The following is a 22,981-nucleotide window of genomic DNA, read 5'->3' as shown; positions in this document are numbered from 1 at the left end:
AGGTTGTTCACTCCCAACGCACGTTGTGCCCACCCCAGCAAATGGAGCCACGCGGGGAGAGACAAAACCCAACCCCTCGACACCCCTCGGGGTTGCAAGTCCGCTCTTTCCAGCTCAGGCCCACAATCTCTTTCAGATGTTGCTCGCTTTGAAGCCACGGCTTTTCCTGTCTGAATTCCCTCAACCTTCTACATTAAATACATCACTCTATTTCAAGCAGGGTTCATTTCTGGCACCGCTGAAAACTGGATCTGAAAACTGTCTGAATGATCAAAAAGGGGGCACCCGTGCTGAGTGCATCCCCCACCGGAGGAGGGAAGCCTGAAGCAGCCAGACATCACGCTGGAGCACTTCCTCGGCTGGCTGGTGTACAAGTCTGGGACAAAGGGACAACCCAGCACAGGGACCAGCTCCAGTGTGGCATCAGGCACCACCATGCATGTGCAGGGGAGAGACCACCCTTCCCTGAACGGATTTCGGGAAAAACTTGGCAGGCGTTTTTAAAGGGGTCAATCGGCTGCGTGCTGCCGATAAAGAGTATTTAAAAAAAAAAAAAAAAAAAGGCAGAGTTATTTATAGCCCCGAATTTCTCTCTCCTCTGCAGAAGCACAGCCCAGAAGGCTGCATTGTTGGAAGAGGGGGAACTCACGCACCACGACAGCCTTTAGGGCCGGTGTCGGCGCTGACACAACTTCAGACCCGAGAGAGGCTCTGCGGCTCGCAGCCACGCCGGGAGTTCCCTCCCGCAGGACACCGGTCTCCATTCACAGCCGACGCCGGGCCGTCCGGTAACGCAGCTGTCACTGACGGGAGAGGAACCCCGGAGAGGCAGACGACGCCGGGACCGGAGCGGCCCGGCCCTCCCGGCGGCCGCACACCCCGCGCGGCTCCCCCGGCCCGGCGGAGCCCCCTCCCCCCGCGCCCGCCCCGCCGCGGCGCGGCGCCGGGAGGAGCCGGGGCGCCGCACGCACGGCCACGGGCACCGCGCTGGGCGGGCGGGCGGCCGCGGGCGAAGCTCGGCAGGCCGCTCCCGGCCCGCCCCGACGCGCGGCGCGGCGGCGCAGAGGCCGGCCTCACCTGCAGCTCCCGCTGTCATGCTGCACCGGCCGTCCCCCGCCGCGGCCTCGCGCCGCCGCCGAGGGCCCCCCCGGGCGCAGCCCATCTGCCGCGCGCCCGTCCCCCCGCGCCGCCGCCGCCGCGCGCCAATCGCCGCGCGCGCCGCCGGGACGCGCCGCCGCGCCCCAGCCCGTGTCGTCACCCGCCGCCCGCCGCGCCCATTGGCTGCGCCCGCGCGGCTGCGGCGGCCCCCTCGGCGCGCGGGGCGGGCGGGCGCGCGGGGGCAAATCTTGTGTTTCAAGGCAGCTGCGTGGGGAAAGCGGGGCGCGGGGGTCCCCGCCAGCCCCCCCCCGCCCCTCGGTCCCCCTCCGGCGTGGCTCGGCCGCGGCAGGGGTGTGCGGGCAGCGGGGAGCAGCACCCGGCCGGCACCCAAAGGTGTCCTGGAAGGACATCACGATGCCCCTTGGCCCTCGTCTGCAGGGAACAGGAAACGCACCGTGAAATTTCGGGTACCCCCGAGTGACGTTTGCCGTGTGACGGCGGGTGGGCTTTTCCTGTCAGCGTCCAGGCGTGGGAGAAACCCACCAGGCGCAAGGCTGGAGCAAGCAGCTCCGGCCACTCCCGCGCCAAAGAGGGCACTTCCCCGCAAAGATCCCCAAGCGCACCAGAAGAAAAATCTCCTCCGTCACCGTGTGTGTTTCCCCTTCTCTTTCATTTAGAATTGTTCTTCCCCAGGCAGAGCCTGGTCCCGCTTCTCCCGAACCCACCAGTTCAACTCCTCCATGCAAGGTCTGAAAAGTAGAAACAGACCCTGTTTTGATGAGGATGACCTCACGTTTACAGTATTTCCAGAAAAAAAAAAAATCCACAGACAAACATGACCAATTTTTACAACCTCCCCGGCTCTGCTCTCCTGCCTGCACACCACCGGCTATGGAAAGGGCCATGCTGTTACATCCCAAGATGGGCACATCTTTGACCTTTTCTTCTTTTTTTCCTGAGGGAGAGGCACAAGGTAGCGTTTAATAATGCATTATGCAGCAGCTACCGGCAAGAAATGAAGACTACCTTCTGCTGGCTGCTTTTGCCAAAGGTAAGGCAGGTCACATGTAATTACTCCAGAGGAGATAACAAACCCTCCCAGCCCCACCACACGGCATGTGATCTTCTCTGACCACGAGTGGTCACACCGTCGCCTTAAAGCTCGTTCAAAGGACTGGTTCTCCAAAAGCAAAAGCACACTGAGTCACTCTGTCAACGCTGACGTGACAAGCAGCCCCTACTGAATCATTGCCGTCCCTTCCTGCTGTACGCTGAGGTCTCACCAAGGTTTTCTTCCCCGGTGTGAGTCAAATCTATCACTTAGCTGGCTGGCTCTGCAGTGATCACAGTCAAGCAGTGGCGCAAGTTCTCAGTGCTGTTCCCATCCCTGTAGAGAAATACCCCTGTGGACAGATGACTCTTGGGATCCTCTAAGGTCAGCAGCGACCCTGCAAGACCCCTCGACAGTGGAAGAAGAGGCACCTTCCACTTTCTGCTGCCCATAGTGTCCACCCCAGCAACAGCACGGTGTGCATCCAAGGGGGCTCAGGACAAGCAGACAGGGTAACCCCTGCAGAAGACACACTCTCCCTTGTTGAGCTACGACAGAGTAGTTTGCAGAGGGCTTAGGCTTTGCCCCAGCTTTTCCCCCTTCAAAGTCTGTGAAAAGATTTAGGGGAATGTCCCCCGACTGCAGTAATGAAGGGAACACAGCTGAAGAAGCTGTCAGGGGTCCCCGCAGACTCACCTGGCCCTGCAGGGCTGAAGGGCCATACCCTGCAAACCACACTGGCTGCTGCAAACTGCTCTTTAAAGACAGCCCACGGAGTTGGAAAGGACTGAGCAGCTGGTGGACAAGCGGTACCCAGCCACCTCCGGAGTAAAAATTATTCCCAATTGCTTCGGACACAGAATGGTAGGTTATTTACCAGCCCCACGCCGCAGCACACCACACGCAGTGTGAGGTGTGTGCCCTGCTCCCAGGCTTCCGAAGGAGGGAGGCAGCTCAAGGAAAAGCTGCAGACAGAGCACCAAGTCAGGCAATTACAGATGTTAGGACTGAATCTGTGAGTGAATCACTTTCATTCATTTTAAAAAGTCCAACTAAAACATAGTTTTAGCATAAACTATTAGCAAAGCTATTCTTATAAGCTCTATAAGAAAACTGCAGGCTCCCTGAGACACCAAGCCCAGTGCCTTGGCTTCTGTCTGATTTTGCCAAAGGCTGGGCGAGAGCAGATGAAGGAAGAGTTTCAGCTTCCTTTCCCCTGTGAAAGAGCAGAAATTTGACTCCGTCACTGCACACAGCGAAAAAGCAAGATCAGATCCCTTACTCTCAGCCTGGTTCAAAGTTACGACTCTCTTTGGAGCCGGCGAAACCTCGCAAACATTGACTGTGCACGGTGGAGTTTTTCCTGAAAATCACAGAGGGTTTTTAAAAGTCTGTGCCTTTGGGGCTGGCCTTTAGAGACCACAAAGCCCTTGAACCTGTGCTATTTCAGCCTCCCTGGGTTCTCCAGCTATCTTTAAGCTGCTGGATGGAAGCCGACTGTCCCATGCCTGATAGCAAGCTGATGCCCCATGCTTGCCCCATGCCTTCCTGGGAAAGGAGACAAAGAGAGGAAGCAAAGGCAAAGGCCAGAAAGGGGAAATTGCCCAAACCACAGAGCTTTCTTGCCCCTCACCCCAGCCGTACGTGAGGCTGACCCCGTCAGAGCTGGAGGGCTCCTCCGCACACTGTGAGCAGCCAGGTGTGCCGACAACGGGCACATTGCTCACGGCACACTGCTAAGAGAGGGAAAAAGCCGAGTCACTGCACGGCCAGGGCACCCACACAGCCCCAGGGCACGGGGCTCGGCAGTGCAAGCTGGACTCGCTCCACGGGTCCAACACCTGGGACGGGCTGGGCTGGGCCAGACCTGCAGTCTTGCTGAGCCTGATCCAGTCCAGACGTGGACAGGGTGCCGGCTTTGTCCCCACAGGACATGGGGAAGCAGGCAGGTCCCTGCTGGATGTCAATCCTGTGTGACTGTCACATGGGTGTCAAAGCTAGTTGGAAACGCTTCGCGAGCCTGCACGCCCACAATATCTGGCCTCTGGACCTGCAGGGCCTGCCTGAACCCTGTCTTTTCAGGAGCCAGCTAGGTCTCCAAGCAAGGGTCTCATCCTGCAAAAGTAACCTCAGAAGCTGCCCTAATTTGAGCCCAAATGCCCAATGCTTTAGGAGTCTGAGAAGCAGGAAGAGGGACCTGGCTGGACCAGGTCCATTGCCAGCCCCAACAGCTCCTTTCTTATGTGCTAAAAAAGGCAAGACTGGCTGTATCAGGACCGTCGTGCTGGAGTGTCTCTGTGCCGGGCTGTGCACAAGCTCCCCGGCCCCTCCGTGGGCCACCCCCCAAGAGTGGCCCAGGGACAACTCCTCCCTGAAGATGCAGTCCCATGGAAACACAGGGCCAGGTAGCCAACGCAGCAAAGCAAGCGAAAGAGAAAGAAATATTAGCTCTGAGCAAAAAATAGCCTTCTTGTACCCTTTGTTCCTCCGGAAGATGCCTAAGGACTTCAGAAGCCAAAAGCCATGTAACCTCATCTTTAGATCTAATCAGACGGACCCTCCCAAACTGACCGCAGTGCTGCAGACTCACACTGCCTGAAACTACCAGCACCCTTCCTTGTGTAAGAGGGGTGTGCAAGGCTAAATGTCTCAGTAAAAGAGACCAAGCACCAGCATTTTCAGAAACCAAATGTACACCTAGCTGGGATGGCCAGGAAGTTAAAAAAAGAAAAATCTTTCTTGAGCAAAAAGAGGAATCCCTTTGAAGAGCTGCCTGATCCTGCTTTCACGGCCAATGTGCTCAAGCAGGGCAGGAATTCAGGAAAGCTCTGCAGGCGCACATCTGCAGGATGCCTCGGTCAGTACTATGTAGGATGTAACCTTAATGGGGTACGTGGTTCCAGGGGTGCCTCAGATACACCCTAGTGAAGGCACAAGGCCACTGAACAAACCCCACTCTGCTTCAGCAGGGCAGGAAGGTGGACACATTCTCCATCCTCGACAGAACTGGTTCTGCCGCATTTATCACACCTTGCTGGCAAACACGACACAATCTGAGCAATACAGCGTGACTGGTAATTGGGTGTCAGTAGGTTTTCATGGGAAGGGGGAGTAAGGATCCCATTAATCTCCCATACTTAGTGGTAGCTGACAGAGAGCTTGTCCTGCAGATAAAATTAACTCTGACAACTAACTCCCATCCCCATTAACAAAACCCCAATAAGCAGCAACCTATTCTGGCTCCTAACAGCTGTGGGTATTATACTACCCTGCAGCTTTCTGCCTGTGCCAGACTGCCAAGGCACAAGCACTCGGCCGCCATGGCTCTCGCTCCTGACCAAGGCTGCATGACGTGGGGGGCTCAGGGGACCCCTCTGCCAGCCCTGCCAGCCCTGCCGAGCCGAGGCAGCTCCGGAGCGGTTTGAAGCGGGACCGCAGCAGGACTGGCTTAGCTGCACCGGGGGCTGATCTGGGGAGCAGTGGGGGGAAAGGGACACGGAGGGACGCTGAAAGCTAACAATTAAATTTTGGGGCCTGCTTGGCCCATGATGTCATGGTTTCCCAGCGCCCCGCCGATTGGCTGCGGGTGAGCATCTGCTGGGAGCTGGGGCTGGTTATTTGCCTGAGGTTCAGACCTTTCCCAGCGGCTCTGAATCAGGCTGGTTGTCGTGACAACCTGGATAGTGGCAGCTCCTGATAACCACGTAATGAGGTTGTCACAAAAAGGAGCCCCTCCATCAGAGAGGTTTAGGGATCATTAATGTTTCCGAGGGAACGTGAGAGCAGAAGAGGTAAGGGGACCATCTGGCGATGCTGGAGCACGTCAACAGCCTCCCTTGGAAAGGAGCTTCGTTAGACAGGAACCACCTACCGACGCGTAGCGATGGGAACCAGGCAGGCTGCCTGCCAGCAGTGAGGGGGTCCCAACTGCTCAGCTGTGGGATCTGGTATCTGCCCAGATCCAGGCAAAGACGGAGCAAGGAGGACACACGAGTGCTGCTTGGGAGCGACCCGAGTCCCTGAGCGCTGAAGGTGCCCGGGGCTCACTCGGGCACAGGGCAGTAACACAGCCTGGGACAAGTGACACGGCGAGGCTGGCACACAGAAACCTTCCCACCGTGCCACTGGCCTCACAGGCTGCCTCTTAGAGGGTAAGTCATTGAACCACTCTGTGCCTTAGTTTACCCCATTTGCAGGTAACTTCTGCAAACGTTTAGCATACCTTCCCACCGCCATGCCGTGGGGCACTGGGAAGTACATGTACTGCAAACCCCGCACAGGGCAGGGCAGGGACTGGCAGCAAATGCAGCTCATTCAAAGACAATTCATGCATGGCTGTGCTGTCCTGAGGATCCTCTCAGCTCCAGCGCAAGAATGGCAAGGCAGGACAGAGATGTCCCCTTGTCATTACTGGAGACTGAGCCTGGGGGACCATGCAAGGCACCAAACACGGTGTCTGCCCCTGGGATCTACATGTGCACTGTCTTTTCGCCCCAGGAAACTTTTTGTCCTTCACCTTGTCCTTGTGAAACATGGGTTTCACTCTGTTCTCAATGAACCCGCAAGATATCTACCCCTGGCTGCACTAATAGTGGATTGGGGTGCTGCGGTCTGAAACCTTCATGGATGGTGATAACACCACAGCTTGGAGAGGCTCAGCTGCCAAACTACTCATCCCCGAGACCCGGTGCCTGGAGAAGAATGCCCACGTTCATGTCAAGGAACACACTTTTGAAAAAAACTTTCCTGCAAAACAATGAAGTCTGAATCTTTCCTAAGAGGAGATAGAAATTACCTCCATAGAAAACTCTTTATGAATCTTACAGCAATAATTGACAGAACGTTTCTTTTATGTCATCTTCATCTGTTTTAAAAATACCTACTGTAAACACTTGCTTAAGGCAGTATAAGACTTTATTAATAAAGTCTTCATATTAAAAGCAGCTGTACTTTTATTTTAGTTTATATTTTTACCTCAAATCATAATTTTCCTACTCAAAATTAATGCTTCAACTGTGGATTTAACTGAGATGTAATAAGAATATTAACACATGCTAATTAAATACCAATCGACTACCACAGACTGCATTTAATAGATATATTTCTTAATATACCACTGCTGCACCTCATTAAAATGTTGTTGAATCTTCACAACTGTTGTAAACAATCAAGTGGGATATCATCCACCTCCAGGAACTAGTAAAACTGAATGGTGTGCTCTCCTACCGTGGGGACGTGTGTGATATACAATTCAAAGCTACGACAGAGATATATATAACAGAAATTAGACTACACATAACAGAAATACTCTCAGATTAATATTAGGCACCAGGTTCACAAATCCTGCCTCTCTCAGAAAGGAACAAAGGGACGTGAATGTCTGCAAGGAGATCCCCATCCTGGAATAGAGTTTTGCAAGAGGGGAACAATATGAGCTGATACCGCTTAAACCTGTGCTCTGAAATATTACCTGAGCTGTAAGTAGTGATTCTTCCCCACGAGAGGCCGTACAGCCCAGCAGCGCTGCTCCTCCAGTTTTGGCAGAGGGGAAACTGAGGCAAAGAGCTGCTACAGCAGCTCAGTGGCAGCTGCACAACCTCCATTGCCTCCTATGGATCCCCAGTGTCACTCCCAGGCCCTTTTTTTTGGTAAACTGCAATATAAATCCCTTTCCAACAGGAGCAGCAGGACTCACAGCTTAAATGTATCAAGCCCTACCTTACCACAGCTTGTAAACAGAACACAGCACAGCTTCCTCCAGAAACAGGAACAGGATTCAGAATTTTTCAGGAGACCCCTGTAAAGTCCAATCCTGTCTGGTTTGCACTTAAACATCTCCCATCCTCCTCCCCATCCTTCATGGGGAACATCACATTTGACTGAACACAAGCAAAGATGACCCACCTGCCTGCTGGATTTTATCTGCTAAAGATGTTGAATGCAATCTGCTCTCAGGCCTGAGAAAACCAAGATTCACCCTACCTATCTAAACAGCACAGAACAGTTTCCAGTCCTTCCTGCTGTCAGAGAACAAGATCCTGAGACGCAGCGTGTTACCCCAGACCCAGAGGAGTGTGGCCAAGCTGCCGTGGCCCAGCACAAACACCAGATTTACCAATATGTGACCATGCACAACCCCCTGCACTACAATGTCTCAGCAGAGGTGAGAGATTGCTTCTCATTTAGGAACAGATATACGTAACTATGCTGCCATATGCTTTAAGGGCAAAATCTGACAGTAAAACCACCACAGCGAGATGGGCAAATGCAGCAAATTTATCTTCCCCTCGAACAATAGTTGTCATTCAACATTGATTCTTCATTGGAACAGCCACACATCACTGTGCCTCAGTTTTCAACCTGTAAAACGTCTAGAGCTGGGTGAGACATATGAAAACTATTCTCCAAGCTGTTTATCTTTGTTTTAATCTGAAAAGCATTTGCCAACACACTAGATTTTTACACAAGTCATTCTCCATTCTTTTCCCCAACTACTTGTGAACAGGAATGATACCAATTCCTGTGCCTGCTGGGAGACAGCAAAACAGAGAGGCTCAAGAGGTGAAATGCCACCATTGTACAGCCTACGCTCAGGCTTAGCCACACTGTGACCGTGTCTGGATCTGGGGTTTTAATTTACATTCACCTCGATGTAATCATTAAGACTAACTACTGCAGCACTGAGGCGGAGTAAGTGTGAAGCAGCCGTGCCTGCACAGCCCTCCGCTTCTGACACCTGAGCTCAGCCCTGTGCTGAGAACACCCATGCCAGCGGGGAGACCTGCTGAGCTCCCACACGTACATATTTGAACGGGGTAAACCATTGGTGGTACCTGACGTTTTGGGTTTTTAGAGATGCTTAATACGGAGGCCAATATATAATCTGTGACTGTCCAGAGCATCTCAGCATCCCAGACCAAACCACATGAAGGTAACATCCAAAGGGAAGGTATGTAGCTGGTCTGATTTATGAAAATGAACTGACTAAAGCCAATAAGGCTGTTACAAAATGAAATGGCTTTTACACTGAAGCCACTATTGACTTTTTTTAATGCCTGTTTCTCGGTCAGACATGTTTGCAATAAAAAAATCTTCATCTCTGGCTCTTTCCCACTCAATGCAGTTGTGCTTCAGGAACAGAAAGGGCTTAGGCAGGGATTCAGACCTCTGTTTTGCACTCCATCACCAGAAGATTTCACATGGGGGATGACTCTGGACTGAAGATACAGGAGACTGGAGTGCTGTTTGCTGTGGCAGAGAAGCAGTGTCGAGCAGCTGCCAGGAAAACGTTGCCATCCCTCACCTCCTGCTGCCTTCAGAGTATTCTGGAGAGAGCAGGAAAGTCTGATGCCACTGAAGTCCAGGATTTCCTTGTTGCCCTGAGACAGGCTCCATGGGAGCAGGGAGGGAGCCAAACAGGCTGGAGATAGAGAGTCACATGTAGAAACAGACAACCCAAAGAGGAAAGACTATCTTGTTTTCAACCCCTTGAACTATCACCCTTCCTTTAGCATCCCAGCTGCTAGCAGCGTATGATGAAGGCATCACCCAAAGGTGTGAGAACAGCAAAGCTACTGGGGGCTCCACAAGTTTGTATCCATGCAAACAATTCTTGCAGCTTGGACATCCTCCCCTGGTAGCCCAGCCACAGAGCCTCCAAGCCTGGGTTGACTTACTTCTGGCTGGCCTATAGCACAGACAAGCTCATAATGGTTTGCACCCCTTAGAGATCCTAGACCCTCAGCTACGGTATCACAGGGAAGGGTCTGAATTATTCCTTCAAAGCAGATGGGACAGCTGAGGCTGCTTTCATCTTTAGTGGTTCCTTCCCCTGTCCCACAAATGAAAGCAGGTCCTTATTTCCATTTGGCTCCTCCTGCTCATTCAGCTGTCTCTTGACGATCCACTTTTCCCACAACAGATGTTGTGAATCTGAGAATTAACCTCAAACTAGATCAGTATGAACTTTGATTTCACAGCTACGGCAACTCCGCTGATGTCATGGGTGAATATGAACAAAGGTGCTATGGATGGCAAACACATGGCACTGCGTGACATGACGGCTTGTGAGTACTGAAGCATGCCGGGTTACCAAATACACTGCAATGCAAAGGTGCTACAGGCATCGGGATAACATCAGCCCAGTGGGCCTGGAGAAGAAAAAGGTCTTTATGTGGTTCCCATTCCATGAATGAAGACTTCATTGCCTGGAGAATATCCCATGACAGTTAGATTTTACTACCATGCCAGCTCAGGGCAGTGTCCTCCCAGCAGCTGGAAGACTAGAGACAAGGGTTGTCTGTGATCTTACAGCACTTCCATACCAGCCTGCTAGACTGAAGCCTTACAATTAGAAAAAGCATGATAGAGAACGTGTGTCTTGACTTAGAGAATACCCTTCCCACGCTTACCAGGGTTGTGACCTGGAAAGTTAAAATGCAAGAAACTCTCTGGCTGCTGACCAGGCAAAGCACTTGATATTGGGTTAGAGAATCAATGGCTCTCAGCTATAGCAGACAGGCATCAACTGCACTAGCTAAAGTGCCCCTCTTTTCTTTAGCGTGCCTAATACCAGCTAGAGCAGCAGGACTGAGACTGCCTTTGTGATATAAACAATTCGCAACAGCTGAAGAAAGAGATTCCTCTGAAACCTGATTTAGTGAGACACTTCAAACAAGATTTCAGGAACTTGTTCCAGAGGAAGGACTTTCACCTTTGCGAGACTGACCACATCATGATAGTATATGGAGAATGTGCCAGAAACAAACTTACATGTACCAAGAGGAGCTACTAGACCCTAAAACACAACCTTGCCTCCAACACATCTGCAGTGCCGTTACTTTAGAGAATACCCTCTTCTTCTCCTCATCGCTGTCTATGAACCCTTCCAGCACCTTCCTTCCCTTTCTTCTCTGTAACTCTGCACACACTTGTAGCTCACTATACATCAGGACACAGCCAGTAAAATGTGAGAGCTTATAGATTTGTTCATGCCAAGCAGTAGTTCACTGCTAGTTGTCCCCAAACCCTTGGTTTTGTTTGGCCACAAAGAGAAGTCCATAAGAAATAGTGAAGGCTGGTCACCCAGCTAAGCATGTATGCAGGTACAAACACCAAGCAGAAGTTTGTTCCATAGATTTATCTTTCATGTCACTGAGAAAGTTAAGGTCTATTTTGACATAGCATAGACAGGACCAAGCATTGGTTTGAAGACAGAAGGCCACAATCCCAGGAAAAAATCTCTTGATCGTAAGTTCAGAGTCCAGAAGGCAGTGGAGCATGAGTCTTCTGGCAACCCAGGTTTTTTTCCTTCTAAAAATTATGCTTTTCAGAGTACAAAACAAACCAGGTTGGACAAGTCTTATCTGAACAGTAGAAGAGTTTTTAACCCCAAGACTAAGAAAAGATATGTTCATGAGACCCTGAACCCAAGACAGTCCACAGAGAGAGGGTGAGACCTGTCTTAGATGTGGAGACCTTTTCATATCACCTTCAGCTGCTTTAAAACACTCAAGAAAGCATCAATTTTAGCATGCACCCACAGGATGGGAGAACACTTAATTCATAGCAAATTTAGCAAAGTTTTGTTCTCCATCCAGTTCAGATCAAAACCAAATGTAAAAAGAAAAAATATTTCAAGAATCGTGAGCATGACCTTTTGACCAGCTTCAAAGCACGACAGTGCAGAAAGCACTACATTTCAGCCCTCATCTCTGGCTGTGAATCTCGGGTGCTCAGAGAATACAGTCAGGCTTATTAATCTGGTGCTTAAAGATGTCACCTAATCAAGAGCTGGGATCAGGAAGAAATCCCCAGCTGACATTAAAATGTTAAATGCAATGGACTGAATCCAATTATTATTTTTATTGGAATTGCTAATATATGGGATGGGGCTGGAGGGTCTGATTTCCAAGATAAACACGTGACATCAACGCCACTGGAGACAGGGACCAATTGAAGCTTTCTACCTCTTCTGCGCTGCTGCTGTGGCAGGTCAGAGTCCCCTTCCACCCCAGGCCTGCTGACATCCGGGCGGTCAAGAAGCTGCCATGGGGTCAGGGAATCCCTGTCACAGCAATGGTGGCTGGGTGCTCTCATGCATCACAAAGGCTATAAACCTGCATGGTTGCCCAACTATTCCACTAACCCCCATCTTCCATGAGATATTTCCTTCTTTTGGTACCCACGAAATCTGAAGCTCAGGGATTTATGGTCCTTGGTAAACCTAGCATATAAACAGAGAAACCGTCTCCTTCCGCGAGCAAACGGATGTCTCTCTGTGAAGAGATCTCACAGCAGGCCTTCATCTCTTCGGGTTGCATGTGTGCAACCTGTAGCCAATGTACCAAGACAGCCTTCCTTGTCATGAACGTGCCTTTGCAGTTAGCTGATAAGTTTCCCTGCCAGTCTGAGCTGCTTCAATGCAAGGATATGTCATAAACCTTCCTCCCAAAAAATCCGTCACTGCATGAGAGGAAAATGACTGGGGTGTGTTGACAGCCTTCAACTATCTGAAATCACTTTGCGAAGTGTTACAGGGACCCAACCCAGCCAAGAACAATCACCCTTAAAATAGAAATTAAAATTAAATACCTTTACTTTATTTTTTCGTGAAAGAAAAAGCAACGTGTTTCATTGGAGCACCCACTCCACCTCTGTGTCACCTTCACTGACAATCACGCTTGGCTTCTGCCAATGCCCCACGGAGCCCAGCAGGATGGGGTCACCACACTCAGTATCCATCTCCCTGCTCTTGGTATCTGGTAAGCTCCATACAACGGCTCCATACAAACAATCTTTACAATGAAAGGTACCATCCTGTATTGAGGCCACTGGCAGAGAGGAGCAGAGCCGGAGGCCCGTACGGATTTGGTGGCATCCTGCCTGCTCTCCTGATGCCATGTGTCCGGGCTGGACTCCAGCCAACAGGATGCAGCCAAATGTAATAGGTGATTCCATGACATTACTCCAGTTTACACCAGCGTGAATAAGACTGGGCTCCTGCCCTCACTTTGCCCGTGCTACCAGCGTTGCTTTTCTGTGCGGCTGCCAGTCTGAATGCCAATCCAGTCTGCCTCCGGCTTACTGCGGGACCCAGACTCTTATGCTTCAGCGCATCCTTGCAGTCGAAACAAGATGTTTGTTCATACATATTTTTAATCTTGTTGCTACCCTGGCTGCTTCTTGTTAGCCGTCTTGCACAGCCGTTGGTTCCACACCAGGGAAACAGGCCAATTATCTTGCACAGCCCAAGGGAGAGCTACTGCTCAGGGAGGCAATGGGTGCTCGCCCCGGCGGGAATAACTGCTGTCCCATGGTGAGGGGAGGAAATCCCAGAAGTTCAGAAAGTCTCAGCAAAACAGGGGAGGAAATACCAGATAAATTCCTCATCATCAGAGGAAGAGAAGCACCATCCTTCTGGCAAGTGCTGTCTTTGTTGCATCTCAGAGGGCTGCGCACAGCCCTGCAGATGGCAGGTAAGGAGCCATTTCTGGAGACAGCAGCTCCTCGGGGCAGAGCTCGGGGACTGATGCAGGGCTGGGCAGCTCCAGGGCACGCTGACTCTTTACAGGACGATGTGACACATGGCCACAGACTCAAAGCTGGCGAGTAGAGACCTATGTTGCCGAGCAGGATGGGCGCACCCACCACCAACATTTCAGCTCCCATTAACTTGGACTGAAGGTCCCAAGGGACCACCTTAGCCAAGCCCAGTCACCCTAACCACACTGTCTCCTCGGAGCTGACACCTGCAGGTCAAGCTACAGTCGAGGGCATCAGCAGACAGCCTCATCCCACTCTTCCTATGCGCAGGGCAGACACGTCAAGCCTGGGCTGCAGTATGCAACACAGAGGAAGGTAAGTAAGACACAGGCAGTATGGCTTTCAACCAAGCCAAAAGCTCTCTGTTCACTCTTCCACACAGACATCATCAGAGAGACCTGGTCCCTGTTCCTTCAAGCTTGTCATCATAGAAGACATGGGCTCTACCTCCCATAAAAGATCTGATCTGTCAGTTCAGGCTGAGGCAGGTAGAGCCCAGCTCCTCCTCCTCACAAAGGGTTACGTGATTGCACAGTCTTAGCTGCACTTACCGGTGTCTGCAGTGAGCGAAGAGAGAGGGGAGAGGAGGCTGACTTGCCCTTCGGATGTCCAGTCCCTTCACTGCCTGCCTCCCCCAAGCCCTGCACCAGCAAAAAGGATTTTCACGCTTAATCCCGCACGCAGCCTTTGTGCCATCCCGCTTGATTTTACGTGGCAGCCGCACTCCTTTTGAAGTGGTGCATGGTCCAGAACAGATCGACTGCACTGCAAGGTGAATTACAGCTGTGAACAAAATGCCTGGACAATTGCTATGGTAAAAGGGACTGGCATTGCTTCATGCTACTGCTGCCAATTATCTCCTGGTTGCACAATGAATCCCTTATCACCTTCTCTCACCAGAGCTGGGCAGGAGGAGCTTTGCGGCCTTTGCTTTTGCCTCACTAATCATTGCTGGGCTGACAAGTCCCACGGACCGGGAACAGACTGCTCTTCTGGCTCAGAAATAGAGCCCATACCTTGCCTTCACTCTGACTGCTGAAAATGTGCCCTCAGATGGCCTGTGATGCCATTTTTGTCTTCTAATGGAAGCTGAATGTCACCGCTTTCCCCAACAGAAATGAATGCTGGCAGCCTGAAGCCCCAGTTCTGGCCAGTTGTTGCACCAGACAGCAGCTGAACAGGTCTGTCCAAGGAGAGGGGCACTGGGCAGGCACTAACTCCTAACTGGCACTAACTAACTGGAAGTTAGGCACTAACACTAACTGGAAGCCTAACTCCTGCCAGCCCCAGGGCGGGCACTGCCAGTGCCTGCCAGAGCCCACCGAGCTAGAGCTGGCGCAGACAGGCAGCCTCGCACACCCCAGCTCATGTCTCCTGCCACTGCCACCTCAGCACTCCTTGGAGAGGTGGAAAGTCATGATGCCCACACCTGTTCCCTTGGAAGAAGCCTAAGAAACTGTGTTTCATTTGCACTCAAGGGATCTGCTCAGGATCAGCCAGATGGATTCAGGAGACAGGGGGAGAAAGGTCTTATCTGCTTGCTGTTTAGTGGTTTAATGTCAGAAGGCATTGGGACTGAAAGCATCTCAAGCTTCACGGCCTTTGAGCTCTTTTGGTTGTGGTTCAAAAAGGCAAACCTCAAACCAAAAGAGTTCACATATAACGAAGGAATTTTCCTCCCTTTATTGTCTCCAAGAATACGAAACCAAATTCTACCCCAGGTGGGCTGCAGCCCTGCAGGGAGCACAATGCAGGGTGACATCTGCATCTGCCCTGTCCCCTGCTGTACATCCTTTAGGGGTGCTGGCCCACATGCAGTGGCCAATCCGTAGTAAATCCACTCCATGAGCTACCCAAACCTCATGTAAATAAGACAAAGAGAAAGAGAAACAGCTCAATCTTACCCTACATAAGGGAAACGGAGAGGTGCAGCCAGTCCCATATACATGTTAGCATTGCAGAATAACCCACTGTTCTCTATTTCCTCTACTAACTGCTCTACTTTGTAATTTTCCAAGCAAAAATAATTTTGATCCTGCAGTAAACTGTCCAGAATTGCCATCACCGAACTGGCAGGCCTGCGTCACTACACCTCCCTCCGGTGTCTTTGTGCCGACAAGGCCTGGAAAGGTGAGCTGCTCTGAATGGAAACGGGGCAGGGAGGGGGATGAGGATGGCCATCAGATCCAGGGGCATCACCAGTGTTCTTTCTAACAGACACCAACTGCTCCTCTCCACCTCCTGGGCTCACCAGCCCAAAGGCTACCTGCTTACTGCTGCACTGGCCACCTGCCTTGGGGCCGTGTCTGTGAATTCAGCATGTGAATGCAGCACTATTTTGCACTTTTTGCTACACATGCCCAAAAGAAGTGATTGCGGCCCTGCAAAACCCTGAGACAATGTTGTGTATTCATGAGTGCCATCTACTGGCACCTTCTCCCCTAATTAACCTTCACAAAACCACTTTGCAGGGTGCAGAGCTCTCCAGATCCAGAGCACACAGGTACCACGGGCTCCTGTCCGCTCCCTAGCAGGGGAAAAAGCCTGTGCCTTCTCCAATATCCCAACCTCTCCATTCTCATCAGCTGCAGGAAATAAATCAGGTGGATTCATTCCATAATCTGCTACAAGGATTGTTTAAGTAAAATGAACATGTTTTCCTGGTAGGGAAAGGATAACAGTTAAGGAAACACTTGAGATCTCAAGAGATTCTTCGTGATGCTTCTGCTAGCTGGATAAGAAGACATCGATGCAAAAACCATATCCATCCAACACATATATATACTGGCTTCTTCCTCAAAAGACTGTCCGGCCCCCTGGAACCTCAGTTTCTAAGGATTGCAGCTGCAAAGAAAACCTCAAGACTCAGATGCCCAGGTATCTTGCAGAGTGTGCTGACAGCCAGAAAGAATGGTTCTACCGTGAGTGATCTCCTCTCTAATCACCACGCTTGCAGTGACAGCCACTGGGGGACAAACATGGGTAATTTATCCAGTTTTCCTGGGAGAGAGAAGCAAGGGGATCCCAAACCTGCACACTTTGCACAAAGGAATATTTCATTAAAGGGGCCCAAGTCAAAAGCATTTGCCGGACACCATAGCTTATTTTGCTCCCCCAAAATGTCAAGGAGACTTAGCAGAGCCCCTGTGCTATATGAGCTCTGCCCACTGAAGGAGAGGCATGCAGCACCTACCCTCATCAGGGCAATAATTACACTCATGGCAGCTTTATGAAAAAAGTCTGGCAGAATTAGAGAAGCTGGCAACAGTGGGAACATGCCAGTCTAACTGACAAGTAATACGAAGGCTGCTGAGAGATGAAGAGCAAAGGACTGGAGTACAGAGGACGAAACACAGCCAAAAGTGCAACAAAATCACACTCAGATGGATAAAGTCTCCTCAACGCGAGCTCTGGAAAGAGCAGAGCCACTTCATCTCTGAGCCACACAGGCTTAGGATTTGCGTTCTCCTTCCATGGCTGTCCTTGACATGGAGCCAAATTCATCCTTTTACACTCACTATTAATGCCCTGTAGGGCAAGCTCTTCTTATTGCCTTGTACAGACATACACGTTAGCCTTCCCTGAGATCACAGCATCCAGTGCCGCTCTCCCTTCCCTTTCCTTCTGTCCTCTCCCTGTTCGGTCCCCCCCTCCTGTTTGCTTTTTCACCTTCACACAGGAAACAATCTTATAATTGGAGCCTGAAACAGATATTCATCCTGCAAAGAGCCACCTCAAAGCAGGAGGCTTAGATCCTAAACTCTCCCAGGAAGGCAACTGAGTTATGCACACTCCTGATGATAAAAGTGATTAACCATCATTACCAGGTTGCTGTAGTGTCAGCTCTGGTGGTCACTCTAAAAAGGACAATGTCTGATGGCACAGAGTTTAGCAAAAGAGATAAAAACCCAGAATTTAAAGTCCAGATAATCCATCTTCCAGAGAGCTGAAATGAGCTCAGTGCCTGTAATTTAGTAATGAGAAGGTTAAGATGCATCTCAATCACAGCCTGCATGTACCTGTGCAGTGAAAAATCCTGAGGTTAGTGGGTGCTTGAGTCTTTTTTAATTTTAAACAAAAGCTTAATGAGAAGCACAACAAAGACTGGAGGCTGGAAATAAGTAAGGGGAGCATTTTTAGACCAAAGCAATGCACCACTGAAATAATTTACTATGTGGAGCAGCAGATTTTCTCTGACTTACAGTTTCTGCATCCCCACTGGATGTCTGTCTAAATGACATGCTCTAACCTACGCAGAAGTTATTAAGCTTGAAGCAGAAATCTTTGGATAAAAGTTTGCAATCCATTTTGCATGGGAGGTCAGACTAGCTGGTTAGAACTGTCCCATCCTCTTGTGAACAGGGCCATGATGGGAGAGCTGCAGTCTGAGAACTGGCAGCCAAAGAACAGTAGGACACAGTAGTAACAGTTTCCCATTACCGGGGATCACAGTACCATTAAGTCAGTACTTTAGGAGGTAGAATATTAACGTTGCCTACCCAGGGTTTCTCCAGCAGTAATGGAAGTTAAGGAGATGTATAGTATGACTCATACAGACTGTATGCAGTAAACAAATAATGAAAATAAACCATTGCAATATGCAGTTTGGGAACTCCTGTACCATATGTGTTGTAATTTATTAATTGTATTCCCATAGCAATATACTTCTGCAGCACCCTGTAGCCTAAAGCCCCTTGCTTTCTAATTGTTAATTAGGGCTCACAATAAATGCTGAGAAGTGAAGGAAGTGTGTTCGTCTCTCTCCTACGTTGGTAAAGCCCTACAAGCAAAACCCAAAGGGACTTGCACGAGGTCACAAGTGAATCAATAGCACTGCCAGAAACAGAGCTCAAAACTCCTGGCTTCCAGGTTCCTCCCACAGAGAGAGAAAGGTTGGTAACAGATCCCCAAAGAAGTGGGAACGAGCAAGAAAATCACAGTATGCAGTCTGGCTGTGTTCACAGGTGAGTTAATTAGATTGTGGCCTAATTAAAATGCAGCCTTTGCATCTTGCCTTTTTATCTTGATCATGTGGGCAACAGGTATAGGTTGCCCATAAGTTTAAACTGTAAGCTAGGAGACAGCTTCTAACCTTGGAGAGAGTGGAACAGCCCTACGATGGGGTGAGAAACCCAGTGATTTCAATATGGCACCTAATACACTCATGGAAAGCAGCACTGGAGAGAATGGCCTGCAACAGCAGAGGGAGAGAAATTAAGACACAAAAGGCTCCTCCCAGTGCTCCCTTCCACAGTAAACCTAGTTTTAGAAGCACCAAACAGTTGCCATTTCAAATGCAGTTCCCAGCTCTTTGGAACCTTTAGAAAGCAGCTCCTGCACCTTAGCAATTATAATGGACGCATGAGTCCAATATGCTTTTAATGGCTGGAGTTAAAGACTACTTCTGCCGAATACTGCAAAAACAAGCGGCAACCACGTACCTCTGTGTCACAGTGAAGCTGGGGAAATGAGGGCATTACTTGTGTTATGATATCTCTCCTCCCTTTTTGCCAGGAACAGGGTAGGAATGGAAGGGAAACACCTTACAACAGGCCACGAAAATGAAACATTAATCAAAGATTTGACCTCCACACACGAAACCTAACAACTGAGAAAACTCTACCACAATAAAAGAGTTTTTTCGTCTAAAGATTGGTTTTCGAGGGCAATGGTCTGGTCATGGAAAAAGCTGTGTTTAACTTGCTTAATCTTCAGCGAGTTTTAAGGGTCTGATCAGGAACTCACTAGTAAAACCCCAGTGTGGTCATCACTCGCCCGTTCTACGTGGGCAGAGGTGCCAGGAGCACAGGCAGCAGGCCGTCACCTCTGGGGAAAGGAGGCTTTCCGTTACCAAGGGAAGAGTGCAGCCCAGGCTCTTCCTGAAACCTGCAGTTCACATGAGGATGAATAGTTACAAAATGAAATACCAAAATCTCCCACTGCAGAATCAGTTCATGAGTGACCGGAGGTGAAATGCTAAAACCGATACGAGCTAGTGCGCGCAGAAGGACTGAGCCGCAGAGCCACAGCGTTCAGGAGGTGCCCAAGGCAGCTTCACACAGGCTGCACGTCCAAGATAATTCCCCGCCAAGACAGACACCCTCCGGACACAGACAATGCTGAAAAGCGTAAGTGTTTGGCAGATGAGAAGGGAAAAAAATATCTGTAAACTCTGAAGGTAAAAGACATTACTCTCGCCCTTAATAACTCACAGATGTATTTTTCCCTATCTTGTCTGCCAAACATTTCAAACTTGTGTTGCATTTCCTACTAAACCATGATGCCCACACAAGGAAACTCAAGTGAGCAGTGGCCCGTGAGACGGTACAGTGCTTTGAAAATGAAGTTTCTAAAAGCATTTGAGGTAACGGAAATCTCAATGGAAAAATAGAAGAGAAAAGGAGGGATCAGAAGCAGCAATGAATGAACACAGAGAGACAGGATTTCTCTGTACATCAGAGCTCTGAGCTTCAAAATCACATGGAAATCCCAGCTTTCCTGGTTTTAACAGGAAATAGCCCAGGAGATAGACTGAAGGCTCTGAGGCAATTCGTTTTCCAACGTGACAAGGCAGTCTGCAGCCAGAGTATCACATTGCAGCCATGCTGCCTGTTGCTCTGTGAAAAAGGATCGAAGAGCAAGAGGGAACAGATCCAGCGAGGCACGGTGCGAATCCGCAGCTGCACTGTTCTCTCTTTCTCACAGCTCACCTAGCTGAAAGCAAGGAGTCTGTCCAAGCTGTGGCTGTCTGCACCGACGCAGAGAAGAAACCGACAGTGCCAAGCAGCCCCTTCCCCTGCTTGATGGACGGCACTACACACGCTTGCTTAGAGCCCCCCTCACGTTCAGTGGGCCGCTAGCGCTGCTGGTTTACTCCAGCAAAGGAGGGTCAAATGAGCCGTAACTCCAGAAAGGTCTGGTTGCAAACAAAAGCCAGGGAAGCTCATGTCTTTATGAACTTTTATCAGCTTCTCTTCCCTTTTCTCTTCTGTTTTGCTGTCACCTGTCACTAAAATTAAATCACATTTGGTCTCGTCACTATGTTAACCAAGAGACACTGCAGACTCAGAAAGTCAAACTCAGTTTAACCTGCTGGATACTTGCTCCTGGTACGCTTGACGGGAAAGCAGAGCCTAAGATGAAGAGAACAGGGGGGACTCATCCCTTGGAAATGTGCCTGATGCCTACCCAACTCACAAAAGAAATATTGCAAAGGGGTTAGAGACACAGAAGACTTATAATTGGGATGATCCTGTACAGGCATATCAGTAATTGATGTTAAACAGCATGGAAAAAACTGATTCACAGCCCTGCAAAGGATCTGGGACAGAGAACATTAGCAGCACAATGTAACGCCCACCCTTCGCACACTGCCTTTACAACAGGCAGTCAATATCCCTGCAAAGTTGCCTGCTTGCGTTTCGTATCTGTATTATGTTCCACGCTCCTTTTGGTCCTGCTCTCAAAAAGGTGCTGTTCATCTCCTCCTCCCAAACATCATCTCCCCAGTTCCGCACAGCCACGAGCTGCTCGTGTATTTCCATGCCTTGAGAGGTTAGGGTAAGGATGCTCCAAAACCCAAAGAAAAATAAAACAGTGCTGGATACTCCTCAGGTCATCAAGAATACAGGGTAGCACTGTAGCATGGATGCAGCGCTTTCTGCTACTGTGCCAGCATTTTAGGAGGATTCCTGGTTTTCTTCTCTCTTCCTGATGCTTCCTTACAAATCAGGCTCTCTCCCCGCCTGGTCCTCCTCTGATAAAAGTCTCGTTGCAGCTGCAGGGAAAGGCAAGCCGTTTTGCTTGCATGGCTGCCTCTACATTTCAAGCTTATTTGTATGAGACACTGCCACCCAGCACAATTTGCATACGTACCAAAATGCGAGACCTGCACAAAATGAAGCAGGAAAACCATTTGTCTCTCCTCTCAGAAAAGGTTAATGGCATGGATACTTTGCAAATGTTTACTATGAAGTGTTTCCTAAGCCTCTGAGCTAAAGAATTTGTACATAAAAGGAGGTTCGCCCTCTTCCCCCAGTCCCACAATCCTATTTGCTTCAGATTAACACGAGTGACCTCTACTTCACTTGAGCTTCATTCATCGCCCACGGAGCAGGGCCTGGTTTTACTGAATTATTTCCCTGCCATCGTGAAATGCTATTCAGCTGCACTGGAGAGGACAAGGCTGCAGATGCAGGTGTTAGCTTTCTGTTACATTAACCGTTCAACACCCAGACAAGATTCCTATTTAAACCTTACTCAGATCAGGAGGGTTGCAGAAAACCATGACATAAGTACAAGATACCTGGACTTAACACACCAGAACACTAGGTCCAAACATGTGATAAGGCAAACAGGGGTGAACTACATCCCGGTAATTACATGCAATCATACACGTCAGGGGACAAAGCAGCCCTGCCATGAAGCGCCTCATCTCAGCTCCTCCTGCAGCTCCCTCCCTCTCTGTCCTCAACTGTGTCAGTCACCCAACGTGCCCCACAGTTGCCGTCTGGAGAGAGGCTCTGGGATGGGCGCTCTTTGAAATGGCTTAATTTAAACTGACGTATGAAGTGTCACCTCCAAATTAAGCCAGGCTGAAGAAAACCCTTCAGGACCTTTCTGTCCCGTCTCTCTCTCTTTCTTCCCCTCTCACTTTGCTTTAAAAGAGGGCTTACATGTCACTCACCTCTCTGGCCATCAATAGGAAACAACTCCTACCTGAAAGGTGTCTTCAGTTGCAGACTATAAGGGCAGGGGGGATACGCCCTCATTTCCGCAGTCCTCCAAGAATAACAGCCCAGACTGAAGTCCCTCCACAAGTCAGATCTCCTGTGTCAGACACAAACCCAAATTATTCTGGCACATAAACACAGATCTGTGCTGAAAGAATGGCCATTGGGCAATTAACAGAACGAGCATTAAATCTGTCTTGCTCCTTTGTTCTCCAGGCAGGCTGCAAGATTGACTGAACCCTTTTACTCAAATATTAGGCCCGAACTTCAGCTGGCAGAAAGCCACGCAGTGCCATCGATTTCTCTGTTACCCTGACTGAAATTTTCACCTATGGCTTCCAGCTGCATCAAAGCTCTTACTCGCTACCTGCACCTCCCATACCTTCAAATGGCACAATAACTCCACTCGCTATTTTTTGCAGACCAGGGACAGATTTTCCCAGACCTCACTTTTTTTTTTTACACCTTGCAATTTGGTTCTGGTTTTCCTGCCAGCTGGATACCCCTACCAGGCTTGCCCTTCTACCTCCCCACCCTGTTCTGTCATGCACGCGGG

At 49.9% G+C, this 22,981-nt stretch overlaps 1 protein-coding gene across 4 annotated transcripts in view; it reads right to left on the bottom strand.

Annotated features, from left to right (window-relative positions):
• Nucleotides 1-22,520, bottom strand: part of PAK3 (p21 (RAC1) activated kinase 3) — a 105,014-nt gene extending 82,494 nt beyond the window's left edge. Inside the window, exon 1 of one of the 4 annotated variants that reach the window (XM_072876608.1) lies at nucleotides 22,412-22,520. The gene's annotated coding sequence lies outside the window, so the exon portion shown is untranslated. Of the gene's footprint in view, nucleotides 1-1,077; nucleotides 1,193-1,552; nucleotides 1,575-22,411 lie in introns of those variants that run through there. The other 3 variants (XM_072876609.1, XM_072876606.1, XM_072876607.1) reach the window with 3 other exon arrangements.
• Nucleotides 22,521-22,981: the final 461 nt, after the last annotated feature.

The sequence above is a fragment of the Ciconia boyciana genome, chromosome 12, assembly GCF_034638445.1.
Source record: "Ciconia boyciana chromosome 12, ASM3463844v1, whole genome shotgun sequence".
Taxonomy (NCBI): Eukaryota; Metazoa; Chordata; class Aves; order Ciconiiformes; family Ciconiidae; genus Ciconia; species Ciconia boyciana.
Note: the sequence above shows the minus strand (reverse complement) of the source record. Positions and strands in the feature narration are given on the sequence as shown.